This window comes from Amphibalanus amphitrite, unplaced genomic scaffold (assembly GCF_019059575.1).
Source record: "Amphibalanus amphitrite isolate SeventyFive unplaced genomic scaffold, NRLGWU_Aamphi_draft 000399F_arrow, whole genome shotgun sequence".
Classification (NCBI taxonomy): Eukaryota; Metazoa; Arthropoda; class Thecostraca; order Balanomorpha; family Balanidae; genus Amphibalanus; species Amphibalanus amphitrite.
The window spans coordinates 244322-258272 of record NW_024881893.1 but is presented as its reverse complement, the minus strand read 5'-3'; the positions used below and the strand labels follow the sequence as shown (position 1 = coordinate 258272).

Here is a 13951-nt window from a genome sequence, read left to right as displayed (position 1 = left end):
TTCAGTTTTTTTTTTCTCAGAAACTGACTGATTAGTGGGTTGGTGAGTGGTGTACGACATTCTGTAGATTGATGGGCACATGCCTCCTCTGGGTCCGAGCGGCTTCTTCAGAGATCTAAAATAACACACATGTTGCCGACAAATTGCACCTATGCAAGGCGGTACGGGTGAGAGACTCAGCGCTGCTGAGCCGAACCGCCGCCGTGCCGCCGAGCCGAGCGCCGTCCGCGGTCGCGGGACGCTGGCGTCCCCTCTGACCCGGCTAGCCGGCCGGCTCGGCAGGGCGGCTCCCTGTTTGCGTAGGACCGGGCCAGGTCCGGGCCATTGTGTGGGGCACGCACGTGCGCGCCCGGCGTGTGTGTCTTCCGGGTGGAGCGCTGGACGCCCGGGCCATTTTTAGCCTTTTCTGTGTGCTCTGACCGTCCTCAACGCGTCTTGTTTTCACCCCCTGTCGCCGTATATAAACTAGTTGTAAACACCCCCGGCCCTCACTTCACCTTTCGACTTCGACGGGGACACTGCGCTGCCCCTAGCTCTCTTCCCGGTACGTTTCGCTGCCTTGTCCGCCAAATATAGTGAACTAGAAGACAAAGTGTGTCTGGAGCCCGAGTGAGAAGTGAAATAGTGCGCGGTCTACACACAGATGAGATATTCGACGGAGATGCGGCAGGCGTATCGGTTCCGGTGACCAGGTCTACTGACTATCCTTTTTTATCCTAAAACATTCCTAAAACTCTCTGAGAAGGGGGTTCCTTTGTCGTCGGCATCCGGCGCTCTATATTTAGGCCCTAACATACTCCCTGAGAAGGGGGTTCCTTTGACGTCGGTATCCGGCGCTCTCATATTTTAGGCCCTAACATACTCCCTGAGAAGGGGGTTCCTTTGTCGTCGGTATCCGGCGCTCTCTTATTTAGGCCCTAACATACGCCCTGAGAAGGGGGTTCCTTTGTCGTCGGTATCCGGCGCTCTTTTATTAGGTACGAATATACTTCCTGAGAAGGAGGTTCCTTAGTCGTCGGCATTCGGCGCTCTATCCTGTATCCAATATTTAGTTGTATCTTAACTAGGCTAACGTGATAGGTTATAACATTTATTTTCCCAATTTTCCAATTAAACCATTTTCCTCCTGGATCTCGGTCACCAAACAACCAAATGCTGTGCGATGCGCGATTAAATACAGTCCACACCATGAAAGGAGATTCGAACGAAAGCGTCGCCAACAACACAAGTACAGTAACAGCAACGGGCATCTATGCACACTGTTCCAACCATTTTACAGTTACTCAACCCTATCTTTCACATCGACCCCGGCTGGCCTGAAAGAGTGTCTAATCCTTGCAAAGTATGCACAAAGAGGAGGATAGTCATTGCACGCATCAGCTGGTATAATTGAAAGCTTCTGTGAAACTACCCGCTGAGCCTTGGTCTGAGGCTGGCATTAAGACCTTAGAGGGACACGTGGCCTTCTGGGAAGGCTGTTCCACAGTCGCATCCGCCGTGAAATCCCTCACGCGGTAGCTGTGACCGGTCCACAAAGACTGCCCTCAGTCCGATGGGCGGCTGGGGAGGTCCACCGGCCAGGCCAGTGGACAGTCCATGACCCGTGCGTCGGTCTCCGCCGCCGGTCGGCCACTGCACGGGGGCAATCCGACGTCAAAATGGGCGCTCGTCCATCCTGGCACATCGATCCTCGCCGTAACGACGTGTTAAATCTTCGGCGTCGGCCGGGCGCGGGTGCGGCCGTCTCGTCGGCCGCGGCGCGGCTCCGGCGGCTGTTCAGTCGGTGTCCAGCCGTCGCGGCGGTCGGAGGTGCGGTGGTCCGGGCTGGGGGACGCGGCGCGCGGTGGTGCGGCGAGCTGCGGACAGCCGGAGGGGCAGTACAGGACCGGCAGGCGCCGCGGACTGACTGACAGACTGTGTGGGAGGGCACAGAGCGGCGCCCACGGCAGCAGATCCGAGCGGCAGGTGGGTGATGGCAAAATGGGTACAGGTACGAATAGTGCTACACGCTTTATGGCAGAATATTGGAAAGATATTCTATCTGAAATTGAGATTGAGCATTAAAAAATCTTATCATTCTATCGACATGGATAAAATTAAGGTAGCTGTCCTAACGCCTGCCTTAACTTCAATAGCATTTGTTTAAGAATCGGTTACCTTCAACATGAACCGTTTCTATAGCTATATTATTGAATATGTTTTCACTTTTAACTCCGCTTTATCATATAGAACGAAATGTAAAAGATGCATTAAGGTTAACGGCGATCTGAGAAACGTTAATAATTTATAAATACACAAAGCAAGTCATAGGTACATCAGACCAGTATGGTAGGTGGAAGCCCATCAACTAGCATGGACGGCGACACAAGTATGGCGCTAGATCTGGGTCAGACATAATGTCGCGATCTTCGGTAACAGTATAATTTTCTTTCATTTCATTGAATATTTGCCTATATCTTTGCAACGAATTGGACAATGATCTTCCTTTTCTCTCTGAGGACTGGGATTTTCCTACCTCCGTCACATCAATAGAAAACAATTCTAACAACAGATCAGAGCTCTGCGATTGAGACGATTCGAGAGATATGTACTGCTCTGGCTCAGAGTCTACTTCTGGAGCTTGCTGTTCGAAACGAGACACATACACATCACCATCGCCACAATCATCAGCTGCCGGGGCCAGTAAAACGGATGCAGCGTTGCCACGAACAACGGCCAATGACAACCGCTGCCACAGCCATGCCTGCTCCCGACGGTCCCCGGTGTTTGCGGCCATGCGCGCACCCAATTCCTTCACAAAGGCTCTGGTCGAGGGACCACAGGCACCTGTCGTCTCAAATGCCACTGGTTGGAACATATAACGTGTGGTAAACTTCTCGTATTTGCGACATTTGCGCGTTTCAGCGTCCTTAGCTGCAGCGCCGGCTGAGGTGGCGGCTGACGGGAGGTGAGATCCTGCAAACGTATTAACGCAAGTTGCGTCCCAAATCATTGCCTTCCCTTCAGCGAATGGGAACACCGTCATGCCATCGGGCCTTTTGCCGTCGCCGCGGTCGATGCCGGTTGGCTCTAGAATCGCTGGAATGCAAGCGGTCTGCAGAGCGCGCCTGACCACATCGTTGAGTGCAGTATGGCGGGGGTGACGTCCCGCACTCAGACGACAGGTCAGGGCATGATGACCTCTGCTGTCCGCTCGCGCTCCACATCGGCACTGGTGGGGCTGGCAAACATCGGCTCCCACACGCAGGGCAACAGCGATGCGGAGCGTCTCGGGGTCCAGTAGCGTGCCGAGGGCTGCAGAGGGGACGGCATGCAGCCAGGAGCCGCTCTCCGGCGCAGCTGCGGATAGGAGTCTGGCTTGATCCAACTGGTTCCCGGAGGACAGCAGTGACTTCTGAGTCTGTTCTGCCAGCACAGAATCCCATGCGCGTTGGCTGCAAACAGCGTCACCAGTTGGAGGAGCTGCGTTGTCGGCTGCACGGATCCAGGCGTTAACGGTTTGGTCACGTTCCTTGGCCATGCACTGAAAAAAAATTACACCAGAACTTTGGAGTAAATCTACGGTGCCAAAAAATCCAATATTTTCTGGTGAGTTTTTACTCCGGCGTAAAAACTCGAGTAAACTTACGCCGGAGTAAAAACTCACCAGAAAATATTGGATTTTTTGGCACCGTAGATTTACTCCAAGTTCTGGTGTAATTTCTTTCTCTTTTCGAAGAATAATTTTACCACCCGTGGTAAAAATAGCAACCATAACTTGCACCAGTGGAAGAGTAATTTTACTACCCATGATATAAATAGTAACCTAATTAGCGTCAAAATACACCCCGTTTGGAGTAAAATTGCACCGTGCCCAAAAACTACACCAGCCCAAAAGGTGTGAAAATAGCACATAAGCAATATAATAAATTTAGCATGTGAAAGTAAATTTACACATGGGTGTATTTATATCCAAATTATTTTTTACACTCTTGGTGCAAAAATAACAGGGGATGTGAAATAGGTATTGCAGTCGCATCATCCTGCATGGAGGGGCAGAGCGCATCCTTTGGAATGGACCAGTCAGGACATCCAAAAGATGTGCTCATAATCCCCTCCAGGCCTTCGGGATGTGCAACTGCATACCATGCATTACAGAATTCACAGCCCCTGAAATATTATACAAACGTCATTCAAGCAGATACAAGTGATAAAGCGCGGTGCAGGTGAGTGCACGGCGGCACGATCGACAAATTGAATACTATACTATATGAAGACTCTGCGCGTGATTTTTATCGAGTTGCAAAGGAAACAAGTTCAATGAAAGACCGTTTATTCTGAGCTTTATCACATGGTGCACGTAAACTCCTGAAGGTATGTACGTGCGTTATCACAACCATTGCAACGGACTGAAACGGACTCATATGCCGTCTGTGTTTTTATGATATGCTGCGATATGATGCTGTGATAGCATATTCAACAAAAATAAAATATCAGAATAATATTTATCGGAGTAACTTGAGTGATAGGTACATTGTTGCCGACAAACTGCACTAGGTAGTTGGTGTTGCGTCTCATTTCGGCTCTGATCGTTGCTGCCGGGCCGATTCGTGATCCCGGCCGGCGCCGCTCCGCGCCGCCACCGCCCCATCCCCCTGCCACGCCGCCGGCAGATGGGCCGTCCGCGAGAGACTTTATGGCAGTGATCGGGTGTCGGGACGCTCCTCTCTCCCGGCGACCATGTCCTACAGCTGCAGTTGTATGAAAGGATGTGCTGTTACCGGAGGAACTGACCCGGGGGGAGGGGGTGGGCTGGCGTGGCGTCGCACGTGGAACTGTGTCCCCTGCGGGCCGGAGCCGTTATGCCGACATGTGCCGACCGCGTGGTAGGGTTACCAGGACGCTGTGTAGTGTGTAGCTTCTTTGTTATTTCATCACTTCCGTCGCCATCTGTGTCCTCCCGACCCAGTACATAAACGGGGCGGGAGCAACCCTCGCTCTCACTTCTTTACTTTTCGGCGCCGAGAGAGCACTGCCTCGCTCTCTCTGGCCAACTCTTGCCAGTGATACTGTGTTGTCATCGCCTATTCGCCATCTGCAATACTCACCAATTCGGAAGAATCTTGTGTTTGTGAATGGTGGAGAGTGGAGTGCAGCGGTGGATAAGAGCACGGGGAGAGTGGCACACAGTTCGCACAGTCTTTTATTTCACGGTGACCGGGTCTACTTATCACTCCTATCTGAATCCTTACTTTCCTAATACCTCTTGCTCTCTGAAAAGAGGGTTCCTTTGTCTCTCTGTAAAGAGGGCTCTATATTTAGGTCTTAACATGCTCTCTGTAAAGAGGGTTCCTTTGTCTCTCTGAATAGAGGGCTCTTATCTCATATAGGCTCCCGACATGCCTTCTGAATAGAGGGTTCCTTTGTCTCTCTGAAAAGAGGGCTCTACATACCCTTTAGGTCTTAACATGCTCTCTGTAAAGGGGGTTCCTTTGTCGCTCTGAATAGAGTGCTCTTAAACCTTGATCCAAAATTATATCCATTCATATAGCATCCACTTCTGATATTATAAATTCCCAATTTCACCTCATTACCATATCAACCTATATCCTGTCAGGCCCCGGTCGCCACACAAAAATGATGCGAGACGTCAACACAAACACAGTTATACAGTCCACTGAGTCAAGTTGAAGAACGTCTGCAACATTTTCTGGTCCTCCGGGCCGGATGATCCCGGCCAGAGGTGAGAAGTCAGAGGAAGAGGTCCAGAGGCACAGCCCGCAGTAGCAACCCTCGCCAGTGTTCGTCAAGTGGTATCAACTCGCCCCCCTGGGATCTTCAAGTGAAGGCTGATGGAAGATTCAAAGGAGGGAGACGACAGAGAGATGATGTCACGGAGGGACGACGATGCTGGAGCAGAGTACGGACGTGCTGCTGGAGAGTTGGGAGCCCTGAAGCCTCAAGACTCTACAGAGGAAAGCCACGGGAAGGCGATGCCGCAGAACAGGGTCGATGACGGAGTGAAGGAAGGAACAGCCACCAGTGAGCTGAAGGTCCTGAAGCTGCAGCGTGGCCGCAAGGCCGCCCAGTTCACCCGTGCCTGTAACGCGGCTGAGACACAAATCACTTGCCGTGCGAACGAAGAGGAACTAAGGAAGCGGCTTGAGGCCCTGAACACGGCGCTGGACGGCGTCCTGAAGATAAATGATGATTACGCGGAGAAGGTGCAGGAAGTGAGTGAGATAGAAGAATCAGAAGAGTATGCCACCCGGATGACTGCCAGGCACGCCTCAACAGTCAAGGCTATCGAAGATGCCATCAAGTTGAAGTCCTCAGGCTGCTCAGCGTCCGAGACAGAGGGGAAGCCGATGTCGCTCGCTCCACGGCGAGACGGAAGTAAGGTCAGTGGGTCCCGGGCTTCAAAATGCTCAAAGGCCTCAACAGTGGCAAGGGAGGCTGAAATAACTGCAGAGATGAAGGCCCTCGAGCTGAAGCATCTCAGGGCAAGAAAGGAACGAGAAAGGCAGAAGAGAGAGCAAGAGGACATGCTGAAGCGGCAGAAGAAAGAGCAAGAGGACATGCTGAAGGAGCAGGAGGACATGCTGGAGGAGAAGGCTATGGAGGAAGAGGTTGAACGAGCGCTTGTGAAGGCACGTCTCTGCAAGGCAGCTGAGAGCGACCTTGAGTGGAAGAGACGGCACGATTTCGATGGCGAGAACGTCGCTCTGGTCCCCAGGGAGTGCAATGTGGCGGAGGGTTCAGTAACGGTCGACCTGCCTCAGCGTAGACCACCGTCACAAGAAGAGCACCGAACACTGCAACCTGACCAGCAGACAGCCTTAAAAGGCGCCAAGCTGCCGAGCAGCAAGAACGGACAGCATCCCGCTAACTGGATGACAGATGTTCGCTCTGAGCAACAGCCTTTGTTTCATCAACAATCGGCGTTTGTGAAGAGCATCCCACGTCTTACCCTGCCGACGTTCCGAGGAAGCGCTCAAGAGTGGCCACGCTGGATTGGGCTGTTTAAGGCTTTGGTGCACAATCAGCCGTCGTTGTCAGACTCCGAGCGCATGGCACACCTTCAGAACGCGGTAGAAGGACCAGCTGCACAAGCAATCAACGGTATGCTCTTCGACGGGGAACTCTACCAGGAGGCTCTCAAAACCTTGCAGGAACGCTTCGGCAGAGACGAGGACATCATACAGGCTCACCTGCGGAAGGTCTTCACCTGCACCCCGCCATCTCTCATGGATCTCCCAGCCATGGAGCAATTCTACTCAGTCGTCCACAACACGGTGACAGTTCTTCGTAATCTGGGCTACTCAAGCGACCTAGCGAGCAGCGAAAACTTGAGAAGAGTGGTGGAGAAGCTACCGGTCGAGCTTGGTCGAGAGTGGGGCCGAGAAGTGCATAGGCTCCGACCAGTGCGACCCACCCTGGAGGCGTTTAGCTCATGGTTGAAGATAGAAGTCGATGTCCTAAGCCACTCTGGTAGCCAGTTTGTGACAAACGACAGGACAGAAGCAGCCAAGTCCAGGGACGGTGGGACGGCAAGAAAGTCGGCATTCGTGACAGGCGTCACTTCTTCGGCATATCCAGAATCCCGACGGGCATGTGTGGTGTGTGAGGACACGCACAAGCTCCCAAACTGCCCGACGTTCAAGGCCAAAACTACCGAGGCGAGAATGAATATCGTGAGCGCTGAGACACTGTGCTTCTCGTGTCTCGGCAAAGGGCACTGGAGCCGAAGGTGCAGGGTGGCCAGGAGGTGCGGTATCGAAGGCTGCAAGTTCAAGCATCATCCCCTGCTTCATGGCAACAAAGGACAAGCGGTACCCGACAAACCTCGCAAGGAAGAAGGCAGTAGCAGCGCACTGTTCGTAGCGGCGTCACTGAACGAAGAGACGGACACCTTGCTTCAGGTAGTTCGGGTCCAAGTCCATGGCATCAGAGGCTCGAAAGAGGTTCTTGCGCTGCTCGATACCGGGGCGCAAACATCCCTCTGCAGTGAAGACGTCCTACGCGACCTGGGGATCGCTGGGCACCGTCGCCAACTTCGAATTCAGAATGTGGAAGGAAGTGGCTACCAGAAGCCCTCGCAGCGCGTCTCACTGACCATAAGCGCACTGGACCCTGATGGAAGGAAGAGCGAAATCCAAATCCCGGAAGTGTGGTCCGTTCCAGCTCTCAACGTGACTGCCCCTGTGGTAAAAGGAAGCCAGCTCAAGGGATGTGAACACCTTCACGGACTTGAGTTCCCACAGTACGACGGTGGGCAAGTGGAACTGCTTATCGGAGCGAACGTCTTAGAAGCGGTCCTGCAAAGAGAGACGCGTGTCGGACGCCCGAATCAGCCAGTAGCAGTGAAGACCGACCTCGGATGGGCACTGACAGGATCGGTCTCGGCCACCGTTCCCAGTAGCTTGCGCCAAGTCATGTCCACGAAGCTGCTGCTGACAGAACAGGAGGACGAGCGGTCTGCTGCTGTCAGTCAAGGGCAGTCTACCGAGCCTTTCGGGACTGTGCGCTGCCAGACTGAACCCAGGTCAAAGGAGGGAGAAAGAGTGGTCAAACCGTTGGAAGAGAGCACAATCAGAAGTCAAGGACGATATAAAACTGGTTTGCTGGGGGCTCGATCGTCACCAGGCATCGCCAACTATGTCCTCAAAGAAACGCCCCAAGAGCACTGGAATGAAGGATGGACAGCGCCTCCGAGAGAACCCGAGCAGATCCAGCAAAGCTTCTGTATGGATGACTTCTTGCTGTATGACGCGGATGTGGATACCGCCAAGCATCTGAAGCAAGGAACCATCCGAGCCCTCTCTGATGGGGGATTCCAGCTGACTAAATGGAGGAGCGGCCGGCACGAAGTTCTGGAAGGCACTTCAACCAGCGATCTGGCCTCCGCCTGGGTGCGCCGACGGCTGCAGCAGAGGAATCCTCAGGAGTCGTCTGGAAGGAGAACCTTCAGCGGCACCAGGCGGCACGTCCTAGAAAAGATGAACCCGGCCGATGACTGCTCGAGGGGACTGGCTGCCTCCGAACTCACGTCCCAGAGCCGGTGGCTGAGCGACCCAGCGTTCCTGAGCGACGACGAAGAGAACTGGCCGGCGCAAGCGCCACGGCCGCCGCTGACGACCTGGAGGAGGTGAAGTCAAACATCCTGGCCAGCGTAGTGAAGGGCGGCGACCAGCCGGAACGTCTTCTTCAAGGAGCGGACTACTGCCGCTGTCGCCGTACAGCAGCGACAATGGTGTAATGAGTTGCAGTTAGTGGATGTGCCGGAACGTTTGTCGTCTCCTTGGTGTGTGTGTTTAGAATGCATATCTAAACACAGGGGGGAGTGATGTTGCCGACAAACTGCACTAGGTAGTTGGTGTTGCGTCTCATTTCGGCTCTGATCGTTGCTGCCGGGCCGATTCGTGATCCCGGCCGGCGCCGCTCCGCGCCGCCACCGCCCCATCCCCCTGCCACGCCGCCGGCAGATGGGCCGTCCGCGAGAGACTTTATGGCAGTGATCGGGTGTCGGGACGCTCCTCTCTCCCGGCGACCATGTCCTACAGCTGCAGTTGTATGAAAGGATGTGCTGTTACCGGAGGAACTGACCCGGGGGGAGGGGGTGGGCTGGCGTGGCGTCGCACGTGGAACTGTGTCCCCTGCGGGCCGGAGCCGTTATGCCGACATGTGCCGACCGCGTGGTAGGGTTACCAGGACGCTGTGTAGTGTGTAGCTTCTTTGTTATTTCATCACTTCCGTCGCCATCTGTGTCCTCCCGACCCAGTACATAAACGGGGCGGGAGCAACCCTCGCTCTCACTTCTTTACTTTTCGGCGCCGAGAGAGCACTGCCTCGCTCTCTCTGGCCAACTCTTGCCAGTGATACTGTGTTGTCATCGCCTATTCGCCATCTGCAATACTCACCAATTCGGAAGAATCTTGTGTTTGTGAATGGTGGAGAGTGGAGTGCAGCGGTGGATAAGAGCACGGGGAGAGTGGCACACAGTTCGCACAGTCTTTTATTTCACGGTGACCGGGTCTACTTATCACTCCTATCTGAATCCTTACTTTCCTAATACCTCTTGCTCTCTGAAAAGAGGGTTCCTTTGTCTCTCTGTAAAGAGGGCTCTATATTTAGGTCTTAACATGCTCTCTGTAAAGAGGGTTCCTTTGTCTCTCTGAATAGAGGGCTCTTATCTCATATAGGCTCCCGACATGCCTTCTGAATAGAGGGTTCCTTTGTCTCTCTGAAAAGAGGGCTCTACATACCCTTTAGGTCTTAACATGCTCTCTGTAAAGGGGGTTCCTTTGTCGCTCTGAATAGAGTGCTCTTAAACCTTGATCCAAAATTATATCCATTCATATAGCATCCACTTCTGATATTATAAATTCCCAATTTCACCTCATTACCATATCAACCTATATCCTGTCAGGCCCCGGTCGCCACACAAAAATGATGCGAGACGTCAACACAAACACAGTTATACAGTCCACTGAGTCAAGTTGAAGAACGTCTGCAACATACATATATATTCAAAAAAAATATATGCAAATATTTCGACACACTTTGCGGTAGTCTTTTTCAATGCAAATGGCACACAGTGCTAGTTTGTTAGGTACAACAAAAATCATCATTTTCCCATGCGATCGATAGAGCCGGATCCTTCACTACGATTATTAAACTAATTTATCACATCAGCGAAAACTACACTATTTACTACCATATCTAAATTTAAATACCTGTGACTCCAGTCACAGGTACTTGTCCAGGTCCATGTCCAGGTACTTAAACTTAGATATGGTAGTAAATAGTGTATAGTGTTTTCGCTGATGTGATAAATTAGTTTAATAATCGTAGTGAAGGATCCGGCTCTATCGATCGCATGGAAAATGATGATTTTTGTTGTACCTTACAAACTAGCACTGTGTGCCATTTGCATTGAAAAAGACTACCGCAAAGTGTGTCGAAATATTCGCATATATTTTTTGAATATATATATGTACCTATCACTCAAGTTACTCCGATAAATATTATTCTGATATATAACCTACTTGAGTAAAAACAAGATGACTCTGAAGTCGTATAAAAATAAAATAGGTACCGTAAACCGGGGTCACTTTGAACGCCTAGGTGACTGAACGCCATTCCAGTGGCGGCACCTGGCGGCCGGCAGAGACAGAATTTTGCCTCTCATGTTGAGAGGAGCTGCTCAACTGGGAGATAAAATCTCGTCTCGACCGGCCGCAATGCGCCACCGCTGAAAAGGCGTTCAAAGTTACGGCCTGGTTGACGGTACAACACAATACACGTAAGTATCCTGGCTGTCAGCTGTGGCCACTTTTGTATGGCCCTGGCTATGGCTAGTGGCTACCCGCGAACAGTTCCAGTGATCATCACGGCAGGGAGGTCGCGAGCTCGATTACACTGGCGTGTTTGTTTCGCACACTCGCGTTCACCACTTTATTTGAAGATATATTCCCAGAAGAAAAAAATATATTCCAGGTGATGGAGCTAACATTCCGTGATCGAGGTGATGGGCTCACATTCCGTGATCGAGAGTTGTTTGGTAAACGATGGAGCGTTTAAATACGGAAGGTGAGTTCCAGCACCTGGGATATTGTTTTTTTTTCGGGAATGTACCTTTAAACTCTACATCCCCTTATACTCCTACACCGTTCCTACACTGTACTCCTACACTTCCACACCGAGCACTTTCTTCGCGGCCTTGCTGAGCGGAATCCTGCATTTCACCGCCCTATAATAGATGACCTCCATCAGGGTTTTGGAAGGCCCTCTGAATGGGCAGTAGAAGACCGCATGAGCCGCAGCTGCTGCGGCCGCAGCTGCCAGCGGTGCCTCCTGATCAAGCGGGAGTTCCGCTCCCTGAACCTCCAATCCTGAACCCTCAATGCATCTCACCGCATTCCGGGGGTCCGCCAGCTCCCCACCGTGGTGCCGCAGCCGTGGGCGAGGAACGACATGAGTTCTTCGTTTGTGAAAAGCGAGAGAAATATAGATGATTCCAATGCTACTTTAAACGTTGCGCTATCCACCAAGGTGCAGAAGTTTTAATGGAAGATGGAAGAGGAGTTTCTATCCAGAGGATAACTAAAAACGTTTTCTTGGATAACCTGGCGGGGAACAGTTAACCTATTCCGAGATATCCCTTTAACGCAAGCGCGAGCGTTTAGCGATCGGCATTTTCCATTTGCGACTGAGCGCTAAAAACCGCGTCAAAATTTTTGTTTTATATAGGGCATCATAGGTGCAAAATTTGAGCGAATTCGAAGGGGTCATGGTGTACGTACATTAGGGTGGGGCGAAAAACACTTTTTTTTTGGAAAGTGCAAGGTATAACTAGTGAACAACTTGGGCCATAGTTTCAAATGAACACATGCAAAATCTTAAGCCGATCAGTCAAGCCTAGACATGAGCGCATTTGCGATGAATGAAGGTCTGCAAACGCTTTCAGGCGTTGCAGTCTCTAATGCTAAGGAGCCGTTGCGATTGGTGTGTAACACCGGAATAAAAGCGATTCGCGAGAAAAGACGAGATCAGTGGACTAATGATGGCGTATTTCATCAATACTGAATCCCACGGGCCGACCCAGGGTCCCTTTATCATCAACATGGATCCGGATCCTGGATCTAACGAATCCCTGGATACAGGATCCGGGTGTCTACATACATCCTTATATTATGTTTTCAAAGTCAATGGCCAATGCATAGGCTAATTGTTCATCCATGGATGCCGAATCCTGGATCCAGTGGATGCCGAAACCTGGATCCAGTGGATCCCAGGATCCAGAATCCAGGTAGCTACATTCGTTCATTTGCTGTGTCATCAGTGATAATGCAGATAGAAATTTGCCTGCAAGTACGAATTCTCGCAGAACAGGTTGGCCGAACGTTTGCCCTCGATACTGAGAGCAGCTTCATTCGCCAATATCAGCGGATCCTCCAGCCTCTCGAATTGGGCGGGGATTTGCTGTCAGCTGCTGGTTGTCCTTATGCCGCTTTGCGCCGATATGACCAACAGCGCGGTGATGCCTTTCGGCTTCCGGTAGCACAAACGACACGGTTCAGCTGTTCAGCTGCCTTCGATACACCGGCTTGAAATACGTTTTCAGTCTGAGGCTGACTGGATTCCGCTTGTGTCTAGTCCTTGAACAGGTTGTTTTCTTCGTGCCGCTTCAACACTACCGTCAGGGTGAGCCCTGAGCCGTGATGTAGCTGGACACTTATTGTAGTCATCAGAACTGACTGTAGCTTCAGCGGCTCGATTCTCTCTGTCTCTCTTCATTATGAGCCATTGATGATCCATGTCAGATAATATGTGGACGGCACCGGCTTTAGCACACCTTCTCCCTTGATACTCGAATGGAATGGACCGTGCAAGACGTTAGTCGTAGCCGGCTCTGCCGCCGCGTGAGCCTCGGGATGCGAGTGCAGACTTTCATACTGATGATGATTATCGGCAAGCCCGTGTCCACTGCTTCAAGCATAACAGAGACGTCATCGGCGTTCGTCACGGTGTCACGATGACTTTCAAGGCCAACGTTATCTGCACCGTGTCACCTGCCTAGTGTCCCCGTGCCGGGTCTGATGTTCCTCCAGTTCATTGGCGTCTACTGAGAGCACCGTCTCGTCTCAGATGCGAACTCGGCTGACTGTCCTGGGGTCTCGACAGCCACCGTGAGATTACTGTATGATTGAATAATCATAGACTGCTAACCATGGACTGCTTGTCCTTCAATTCTGAAGTACGATTAATAACTACAATTACGTGAAACGTCATTTCCTTTAGTAGATGCCAGTGAAGCTGGGGCAATGGAGCAGCATCACTCACGGGACGGGGACACAGATGACTGACAGGTAGTTAACGCGGCGCATCTGACGGTGCCTCGTGGGTCACCGTGACAGCGAACGCCGATGAATTATCTGTGATGCTTGATGCAGTGGACACGGGCTTGCCG

The 13951-nt window shown here is 51.8% G+C and overlaps 1 protein-coding gene across 1 annotated transcript in view; it reads left to right on the top strand.

Moving 5' to 3' along the window:
• Positions 1 to 1770: 1770 nt before the first annotated feature.
• The window catches only part of LOC122390532, a 44715-nt gene continuing 32534 nt past the window's right edge, over positions 1771 to 13951 (top strand). The window contains exon 1 of the mRNA XM_043383580.1: positions 1771 to 1965. The gene's annotated coding sequence lies outside the window, so the exon portion shown is untranslated. The remainder of the gene's footprint in view (positions 1966 to 13951) is intronic.